At 38.8% G+C, this 10991-nt stretch overlaps 1 pseudogene; it reads left to right on the forward strand.

Moving 5' to 3' along the window:
* The first annotated feature begins 2728 nt into the window (after positions 1-2728).
* Positions 2729-6099, forward strand: LOC111624864 (annotated as a pseudogene).
* Positions 6100-10991: the final 4892 nt, after the last annotated feature.

A 10991-nucleotide genomic window follows, 5' to 3' on the forward strand; every position in this document is an offset into this window, starting at 1 on the left:
CTTCACCTTTGTAATGGCACACCAGTTGTGGAACACTGGGCTATTGTGTACTGTTAACTGTTGAGTTGGTTTGTTTAGCTGACAAATTATTGGACTAGTTTTCTAAAGCTTGATGATTTAAAGCCATCATTTGAAATGACATTTTTTGATTTTGATGATGATTTGTGGTTTAACCTAATTTAAAAATAGTTTCAATGTTTTCTAAAACTTTGAACAAACAACAATATTCAAAAATTAGTGGATATTAAACATTTATTTCCATTAAATTTTATTGCTTAAAATATATGGATTTGTACTAATCTAAAGAAGTTAAGTTAATTAAAAAAAGAAAAAAAATAGTAAATAGAGTGGAAAAATCTTAGGAGGAAATCTAAGAGTTTTTTCAGACAAAGAATAATAATTCAGTTGGAAAAATAAACTGATATATCACTTAAAATAGAAATAAAACAAATGAATAATCATTAAATCATAAGAAACAGATTCAGATATAGAAATTCATTGGTTTTATTTCATTACAGTTGAGTACAATTATAACATACTCTGTTTATAAAATATATCCTGCTTAAAATATTCACCACTTCTTTCCCTGTAGAGTGCTATACATTTTTACCTTGAATAAAGGATATTTTTTTGCTTATAATATACTACAATTTTTCCCTTATATTAGAGAAAGTTTGGATATAGCATACTTATAAAAGATATGATGGATTGAATAGTCAGACCATTCAATAGGATGCCAAAATTCAGTTTCTTTTATCCAATTAATGCTCACAACAATTATTCAAATATTTATTTTATTATTATCTTCTGATTTGAAAATTATTTAATATTATTTTAAACTTCCTTCTTAGTATTAGTTTTAGTTCCTTCTATGCTAGCAAGCATATTGGGCAATGAGTTTTCTCCAGAAATTTTGATTTACAGCCAGGTCCTGTTCTTGCTTCCATGTAATATTTAGATTTTGTAGGTCCTTCAGCAGTGTTCATTGTTAGGTGTTTTTCATGGTTGACTTTTTACTCAGTGTCTATGTGGAAGACCCATGTTAGTGCTGTTTTTGGAATTTTTCAGTCATCCATTCATATCACACTACATGCTAATTGCAGTCATTGCTCTGTAATGATGTGATGTAATAATGCAGCATGTACTGATCACTTTGTTATACAACTTCTTCATTTGTAATGTGGTCACAATAATTTATTTTAAAACTTTGTCATAGTCCTCTCTGCTGGAAGACAATTAGCTTATGGATTTCACTGACATTTTCCACATCTTGCATGCATATGTTACCATTGGCAGAATGATTGAAGCAAATAGTTATTAATGCATATAGATGTTGGCATCCATATGGAGTGCATTTTTTGGAAAGTTGCAGAAGCCTTTCCAGTCCTATAGTTGTTGTCAGCATCAACATCTCCATTATTGCTTATTAGGCTGCCTAGGTAGGTCAGTTTATCTACTGTTCAATTTTTTGTTATTGTTCATAAATATGATTAGCAGGATTGTTGTTGTTGATTTGCACAGTCTTTGTCTTGTCAATGCTAATCCTCAATCCTACTTTTCTGGCCATATTATTGAGCTGGGTTGTCATCCATTGCAAATGTTCCTTTGTCTTGGCCAGAAGAACAATGTCATCTGCAAAGTCTGTCTGTAAAATGCTGGTGTGCATTTTAAACTTTATAAGAATTTGATAAATTGGCCAGGACAATAAGTATAAATTTAGAAAATTTACAAAAAATTCAAAATTCACTCAGAATTTGTTTAAAATTTTCTAAATTTATAAGATTATTATTCTAATTTATTCAAAATGGATTTCTACGATGATAGATCAACCTGATAATGATATAATATTTAGTCTTTATTTCATTGGCACTTCTGAGTTGTCTAACCTACTGAATACACAATGTGTTACAGTAAAGTTATTTCTGCTTGTTTCATTTGAAAATTTTGCATTTCATATATTTTTCACTATGTACAGTATATTTTGATCCTGAAGAACAGTGTTATATTGTTGTTATGAATGTAAGTACTGTAACTGTACATTCATAACTTACTATTTACATCAACACTATATAGTTTACTTTATTGTTTTTTTACTGTATTTCAAATTTAGTCTAAACAAAAGCAATTTAAAGGAACAAAGTCATTTCTTGTTACATATTATGCAAATCCTAAAGCTTGGATGATCATTGTAGTGATATCGGACCTTCTCTTCCTCCTTCTCTGGGGGTTTTCGTCGGGGCAGATGCAATCTATCCATCGACACACGCTAATGAGGGGCTGTTAAGACTGGGGAAGAAAACGCGGGAAGAAGGAATTTTTGAGAGAGGAATTCGGGACACGAGAGGGAGAGGGAGTGCGAAGTAGTGGTCCCTGAGAGCGGAATAAAGTTTTTTTGTGGAAATATTGGACTAGTTGATTAATTGGTGAGACAAACCGACGGGGCGGAATCCGCTGATTAAGAACAGGTTCCCTACATTGGTGCAGCTGACAGGATCGTGAAGTCAGATCGACAAGATTTGATCTGTGAAGAGAGTGATTATGAGCCAGAATAAGAAGAGTGGATCGGAACCGAGCTGAGTGGGTAATTGGGCATGGTGCTAAGGTTTGAGGAATATACAAGGTTTACACCAGAGAAGAGGTATTTTTTTTTTTTATTTATGAAAGGTGGGGAACTCCTAGTATCACTCATAGGTACGACCAGGAGGGGAAAAGAAATGAAGGAAGAGGGAGAAATGCGAAGGATAGGGGATGAAAGTGGGGGCAGGAAGAGGGAGGAAGAGGTGGGATCCCACGGTGCATGCATCACATTTATTTACAAATAAACCAGAGTAAAAAAAATAATATATAAAGATACAAACCAAGGTTAGTACATACAATTATATACAGGATTTGGCGCGATAATAGCGAGACTAAATACAGAATGGTAACAGAAATTGGTAGTTAACAAAAATTTGAAGTTTACAACTATTTGGCGCGATGACATAAAATAATGGATTACAACACAGGGGTGAATGGTACAAACATACTTACAATAAGAGAATTACTACTAGTGTATAACAGACAAATAATGAAGACAACTGCATGACAAGCGGACCAGAGAAGAGGTAGGAAAATTTTGTACTTGTCGGAAACGAAATTTACGGCGGAATGCTAAGCATAAAGGGAGTTAAGAAGGAAGATCTACGGATCGTGGCGGAAGAGCTTTGTGGCACAATAGACAATAATCTGAGGGTATCGGAGTTAAGGAAACTTATTACGAAAAGTGACGATTTTGCTAGTGACCCATATTTTGTGCTGGAGATTTTGACTTCCACTGTTGCGGAAAGGAAACGGAGGGAGAAACAAGAGAGGCTAGAAAGGGAACGCCAGCACGAGTTAAAGCTGGCGCGGATTAACGCTACTATTCAAAGCAGGGCGAGTAACGGTAGTCCCAGCCTTACGGACAGCCATCCGGAAGATGGGCCCGCTAGGAGTATTGAGAAATTGATTACGAGCATGAAAACGTTAACATTGCCAGTCCCAACTAAGTCCGAAAATTGGAACCATTTTTTCGTATCTATAGAGCGAGCGTTCCAATCAAAGAATGTGCTGGAAGAGATGAAAGTGGAGATACTGATCAATATTCTGGGAGAAAAGGCTGCAAACATTTTGATTTATATAACCGGAGACAAGTTAAAGGATTACTCAAGCGTGAAGAAATTAGTGCTATGAGAATACGAACCGTCCGCCCAATGCTGCCTGGAAAATTTTCAAAATGCTAGACGTAGGCCCAACGAGACTCACATGCAATTTATGTCTAGAATAGTGTTGTCTTGGGAATACTATTGCGAGTTGAGGAGAGTGAAGGATTTGGAAACTGTAAAACAATTAATCGTGGCGGACAGATTATTTCAGACGTTGGATGCTGACACGGCGGCCCATATAAGCGTTCGTCAGGGCGAGGGGTGGTTTAACCTTATCAACATGACGAGAGAGTGCAACCTATATTTTGAAAGCAAGGGAAATCTCTAACCGAGACATACAACGAGTCGCAAGGGTCACGGCGTCTTCCAGAGTGCCAGGGTACTGGCCAGGAGTACGATCCCCCACCACTGAGGGATGAGGGACAGAAAGACACACTCAACTATCGTCAGGAAATGAAATGGAGTGAGTGCTTCATCTGTGGATCAACGCAACATATTTCTAGATCTTGCCCGCAGAAGATAACGGATACACCCATAAACGATAGTTGCACTCAACCCTCAACCGGTCGGAGATGGAACGACGTCGCGATAGTGGGGAGTGTGAGGTCAAAACACTTTGGCGAAAAAATGAGCGGCCATTTGAAGTCAGGCCTAGTATTCAATGTTTACAATACATTACGGTCAACATAGGTGGGCAAGATACTGAAGCTATTGTAGATTCAGGCACCCAAGTCCCAGTCTTGCACCCTGAAGATGTTACAGCTCGAATGATGGGGACTGGGGAACAATAGTTTTGAGCTCAGCGTTTGGGGAAGAGATCAAGGCACGGACAGTAAAGGTCCCTATGGCTATTAAAGACCGTTGCAACCAAACTTTATTACCCCCTGTAGAAGTCACAGTGGCACTGACTGAGAAATTGAAGGGCCCTCGTCTCATGCCGCCTGGTATTCTCAAAGTGTTGGAAGGACAAGCTGGCATGTACAGACCTCCTCACCTTCGTAATCGTGAGAGTGGAACAGGTAGTCGTGAACCAACTGATTGGGACCGAAACTGGTACTCGGATATGAGTGATCGATATGTAGGTCTTCATGATAAAGCATTGCTTGAGAGAACCGATAGTCATAATAGAAGCTATCCGAGCCGAAAAGGTTCAGAAATACAGTGACCACGAAGATTCTGGAAATATAAACAATTGGGAAAGCAGTCATAAGCGAGGAGAAGCAGATTTCTCTAATTTTAGAAAACGAAATCTAAAAGTTTGCCCTGATAGCTACACGTCATACATGACAGACAGTGAACGTGATCATAACTGACGAGGTCCCCATGCTCCAAACGATGCTTCAAGGAATTGCTGGCGCGACGGCATTCACGGAAGTAAAAGTGTCTGGAATCATCAGAAGGGTAGTAGACGTTCCGAGTACGACGACAATCGGAACAGGTAAGATGAACAAAAGACCAATAATCGAAGTAAATATTTAGAGGGTTGAAGTAGAAGGTACGGCTCCAGCAGCCTCCGATCTTGTGGTTATCGTCTGTTCGGCCGTGATCGAGGCAACACGGATCGCATCGCAGTATCAAATAAATACTCATCTTCCGCTGTTGGTTACGGAAGAAACAACTATGATGTTCAGTATAAAGGAGACTATGGTGGAAGTTATGGTCCTGCCAACAACTGGTGGGGTAACTGAGAACTTTCGTAACGTGTTGGCGACAAAGGCAGCAGTGGACCCATTTTGGAGGAATTCACGATATTTCTGATTCAACAGCGTATTTGTGGCATTAAAAGTGACGTTTGTTTCGATGTGTAGTGATGAGAACTAATATAATTTGTGTAAAAGGAAAATTGTGTTGTATATTGTCTGTATGAACTTTTTGTATTCTCGAGAAGCTAAGTTTTACTGTAACCTTTATTTTTTTTGAAAATTGTAGTTCAGACTCGTGTTCGGGTTAACACCCTTACACTTGTCTTGCGGCGGGGGTGTAGTGATATCAGACCTTCTCGTCCTCCCTCTCTGGGGGTTTTCGTCAGGGCAGATGCGATCTATCCATCGACACACGCTAACGAGGGGCTGTTAAGACCGGGGAAGAAAACGCGGGAAGAAGGAATTTTTGAGAGAGGAATTCGGGACACGAGAGGGAGAGGGAGTGCGAAGTAGTGGTCCCTGAAAGTGGAATAAAGTTTTTTGTGGAAATATTGGGCTAGTTGATTAATTGGTGAGACGAACCGACGCGGTGGAATCCGCTGATTAAGAACGGGTTCCCTACAATCATAAAAAGGTATGAACACTGGCTGCTGTAATGGAATCATAACAGCAAAATTACAAAATTCTCTTGTTTATGGATAATTGATTTGATTTTTAAATGATTTCACATTAGACATAGCACTGTAATGCAATAAACTGTATTTTTTACTTGAGTTTTTTTTTTTCAAGATTTTGCTTATAACCAGAGTCGGCCCTACCATAGGGCAAACGGAGCAGCCGTTCCAGGCACTAAGTCCTATGGGGCGCCTCAGTGGTATAGAAAATTAAAGGGTATAAATTAGGGCAACCAAGGGGGGCGCCATAATAGGATCTCGCTCCATCCTAAAACTTGCCTCAGGCCAGCACTGCTTATAACATACTTTTGGTTATAACATACTCTTTAATGTTTTTCTATTGCAGTATTGTAACCATAGTTGACTATATGAATATTTCCAAATTATACTGGCTCATCATTAGCTGATTTTCAAAGCCAATCGATGATTAGTTGGATGACTCAAAAACATTTCTGATAAAATAAAAACTATGGATCTCTATATTTGAATTTGATTCATATAATTTATTAAAAACATTATTGGTTGAAAATATAACTAATAAAATAGATTTCTCATAAATAACATACAAATAAAATATTTTCAAAAAAACATTCTGATATTTTATGTATTTTACTGTAACTTAATCCTATTGAAATTTGACTTTATCTATAGAAGTTTTAGATTTTTTTTGTCAATTGCTTTGGTTATGTTTCTAACTGAATTTGAACTAGTAATTTAAGAATATAAATTTTTTACATATTATTTTATGTGAGTAATTAAAAAACACTTATTTTCAGAGGCAGTACAACTTTATTTTGGGTTGTGGTTTAAAATTCTAATCAACACTGCAAAGGATGGGACTTACATCACCAAAAAAGTCTTTACCTTTGACTGAGAAAAAGAACTGCCTAACCATGACCAAAACAACTGTTTTGATCATGGGACGTAAGCTTTCTGCTTAACATGTTCATATCTGTTGGCTCTAGGCCCTAATTTAAACTTGTGGTTGACCTCAAAGATTAAGCTAAAAGAGTCAGTTTTGTAATAAAGTCTAAAAAGGCTATAGAACTAGTTGTTAGCTTCCTCATCAAGTAAAAATTTAATTGCAGGATAGATAACATTTAATATATCTATAAAAGCTAACAAATTCTCTCTAGAACCATTTAAAGATATTAGTGTCATCAATATATTGTATATATACTGTAAAAGAGAATATTTAAACACAACAGTAGATCTAATAAAGATCCTATACTTTAATCTTTACATTACTCTTCCAGCTAGAAATGTTGGAAGAGGAGATCCTATAGATACATCTTGCATCTGTACTATTTCAGGATTTACCTCACATTACTATTTCAGTATTTCAGCTAATACTGAAATGTTGAACTAGTAATATCAATGTAATTAGTAATGTGATAGTAATTGAACTATAGAAGTACAGTGGGTGATCGGTTAATGAACAGTTCAGACTGCGAACAAATTGGACAATGAACACTTTTGCAAAAGATTTTTATGTTCAGACAACAAACACCTCACAGAACAAACATGAGAAGAAGCAATGTAAAATATTGATTGGTCTTCCTTTGTCTCTAGGTAACAGTTTAAAACCTTTTGAAATACTGGAGATGTCGACATTAATGTGCAACCCAATATCAATCAAATAGTATTTCTCTGAACTTTGAAACTCTCCCTTGTAATTCCAGCCTTTTGCTTAATTTTCTGACAAAGAATTTTTTATAGTCTTTGTGAGACTGTCTGGCACTCATTAAGTTTTGCATTGGTTTTTATTTTTGAAAGGTGAGAGTTTAACTGTCCCATCAGATATTCATTAACATTTTAACACCAAATTTCAAATTCTGTCCAGGTCTCACATTTACATAATTTTTTTGTGCTTGTTGATTTCTGTTCTCTGAATTTTTATAAGTGCTTTTCTGAACTTTTTATTTAAAAAAGAAACATAATATTATGGAACCTAAAAAGAGTAGCATGTCAAGAACTGTGCTCACCATAGAAACCAAGCAAGAGATAATAGCCAAGGTAGAGAGTGGGCAGATGTGTGATGTTGCTAGGCAGTATGGCTAACAGTAAACACAACGTTAGCTAAGAAAGATATAATCAAGAAGACTCAAGTAGCTAAAGGAGTAACGAAAATCATATCTGAAAAACAAAGATATGCCATCAATGAAAAAAATGGAGAGATTGCTTTTAATTTGGATAAAAGAAAAGAGATGTTAACTAGTATCACTATTATTCAAGAGAAAGCTAGAGAAAGTTTTGAAGAACTGAAGAAACAAACTCCACATTCGTTACATGAGGAGATAGAATTCAAGGCTACCATTGGATGATTTGCAAAGTGTAGAAGGAGATCTGGCATTAAACATGTGATAATCCACTGTGAGTCTACTAGTGAATATAAAGAGGCTGAGTTCTGTCTCAAATTTGATGAATTCATTAAAAAAAGGATATTGTCCACAACATTTTTAATTGTGATGAAACCAGTTTATTTTGGAAGTGCATGCTGAGTCATACCTACATCATGAAAGATGAGAAAAATATTCCTGGGCATAAACCCATGAAAGACTGATTGATGTTAATTTTGGGAGCTAATGCTAGTGGTGATATGAAGCTTATCCCACTTCCTGTCTGAGAAACGTAGAGCATTAAAAAAAATTCTATAATTAAAGAAAGACTGCCAGTGATGTGGAAATCGAATAAAAGGGCAAGGGTCACACAGGCTCTTTTCAAAAAATGGCTGTTTGAAGTTTGTGCTCCAAGCATCAAAGATTACCTTCAGACTAATGAATTGACATTGAAAGCACTATTGCTATTGGACAATGTACCAGGACACCAAAAGACCTGAAGATAATTTGCTGGAAGACTTTCCCTGGCTGACAGTTCAGTTTCTGCCTCTGAATACCACTTCGTTGATTCAGCCAATGGATCAGGAGGTTATTGCGGATTTCAAGAAATTGTACATTCGTGCACTGTTTTGTTGGTGTTTTGAAGCATGCCAGTTCTCCTGAACAATGGCATTAAAAATGTTTTGGAAAGAAAAATTTGATATTTTCGAAGCAATCCAGCTCATTCAAAAGGCACGGTCAGAAGTCATTCAACAACAGTTGAATTCTGCTTGGCAAAAGCTGTGTCCCTACTGCATTCAGGGAGACAGAGATGATGTCCCTGAAATTATGGATGAAATTGTGACAACTGTTAGAGATCTTGAATTGGAGGTGAATGAAGAGCTCATAATGGAATGTGAAACTGATCTGACGACAGAACACCAAGAAACTCAGTGAGATGTGTTTTCTTATGAAAAAGAGGAAAACGAAAGAGAACCAATGCTGACATCTGCTGTTAAAAAACTTTTGAAGTGGGAAGATGTCAGAACAACAGTCTTAGAATGGCATCCAAACCAGGTTGAGGATGCAGCGGTCGGCAACACTGCGCCGACCACCGTCCCCAACCAGAGGTCGAGGTTCACTCTTTTTGGGTCAACGTGCTCAGGTTCGGACGCTCATCCTCACTCTCCGACCTTTGTCTATAGGATCGGCGTTGTTCTAACCATCTGTACATAGATTTGTAATTATCGGTAAATAAACTAGTGAATACGACATTCGGATCCTTCTTTCAACCCTAGAATGTACAACTCGACGCCACGACGATTCCGTTCGCGGATGCGATCGGATTGAGCAATCTGACTAACTTCAACTATTTAGAGGAACCATTAATGGTCCCCTCACTGGTGACCCGAACGTGATCCGAAAACGTGGGAGCTCAACACCGAACCTTCCCAAGCCCAGACGCTATTTACAGAAATACAGGTAGGCCTCTTTTTCTCTTCCACGCCGGTCAAGCAGCCGAACAAAGATGGTCGAGCCCGAACCCACGGCAGAAGTGAACAGAGTGGCTCTCAAACTACCTCCATTTTGGGACAAGACCCCAGAATTGTGGTTCGCCAATATAGAGGCCCAGTTCGCCATATCGGGCATCACAAAGGACAGTACCAAGTACTACTCTGTCGTGTCTGCTCTCAACTCCGATGTCTTGAACTACGTAAGTGACATCGTCCTCAACCCACCGGCCGAAAATCGTTATAATACACTTAAGGCCAGACTGCTCGCCGATTTCTCAGACTCGGAACAAAGGCGAATCAAAGCGCTACTCTCGGATATCGCGTTGGGAGACGAAAAGCCATCCCATTTATTAAGAAAAATGAGGCAGTTAGCCAACAATAAATTAGGGGAAGACTCTAAAAACCTTATGGCTACAACGACTGCCGCAACAGACCCAGGCGATCCTGGCAGCCTCCGACGATGGTCTAGAAAACTTGGCCACCATGGCCGACAAAATAGGCGAGGTAACGCACGCGAACGTCGACAAAGTCCAAAAAGGCCCCGATAATACAGAAGCCCAATTAAGCGAGCTCCAGGCACAAATAGAATCCCTTAGTCAGAGAATCGAACGATTAGCTCGGCCCCGCGACAAGTCCAGGCAAGGCAGAGCACATTGGCGGCGGCGCTCAAAGACGCCCAAGGGAGATGCTAGCCACCTTTGCTGGTATCACCAAAAATACGGGAGCGAGGCAAAACGCTGCCATTCCCCATGCTCTTTCCGCCAGTCGGGAAACTTAAGGAAATCGCACGAAACGGCCCGATGCGATTTCCGACCCGATAACAAGAGCCGTTTATTCATTTTCGACCCTGTTTCCAACCATGAGTACTTGGTGGATAGCGGAAGCGATGTGTGCATTTTACCCTTCACGGGAAACAGCACGCGGGACAACTCCCACGCCGTGAAGCTCTATGCGGCAAATGGTACACCGATACGAACGTACGGTACCAAGTTAGTTACGCTCGGGCTCAACCTCCGCCGCCGTTTTCAGTGGCCGTTCGTTCTAGCGGACGTCAGTAAGCCAATCATAGGTGCCGATTTTCTGCGGAAATACGGATTGTTAATCGACCTAAAGGGTGCATGTCTCCGAGACTCAATTACCAACTTAGTCACCACGGGTA

This window comes from Centruroides sculpturatus, unplaced genomic scaffold, assembly GCF_000671375.1.
Source record: "Centruroides sculpturatus isolate CEXI.00-Female unplaced genomic scaffold, Cexi_2.0 scaffold133, whole genome shotgun sequence".
NCBI classification, from domain to species: Eukaryota; Metazoa; Arthropoda; class Arachnida; order Scorpiones; family Buthidae; genus Centruroides; species Centruroides sculpturatus.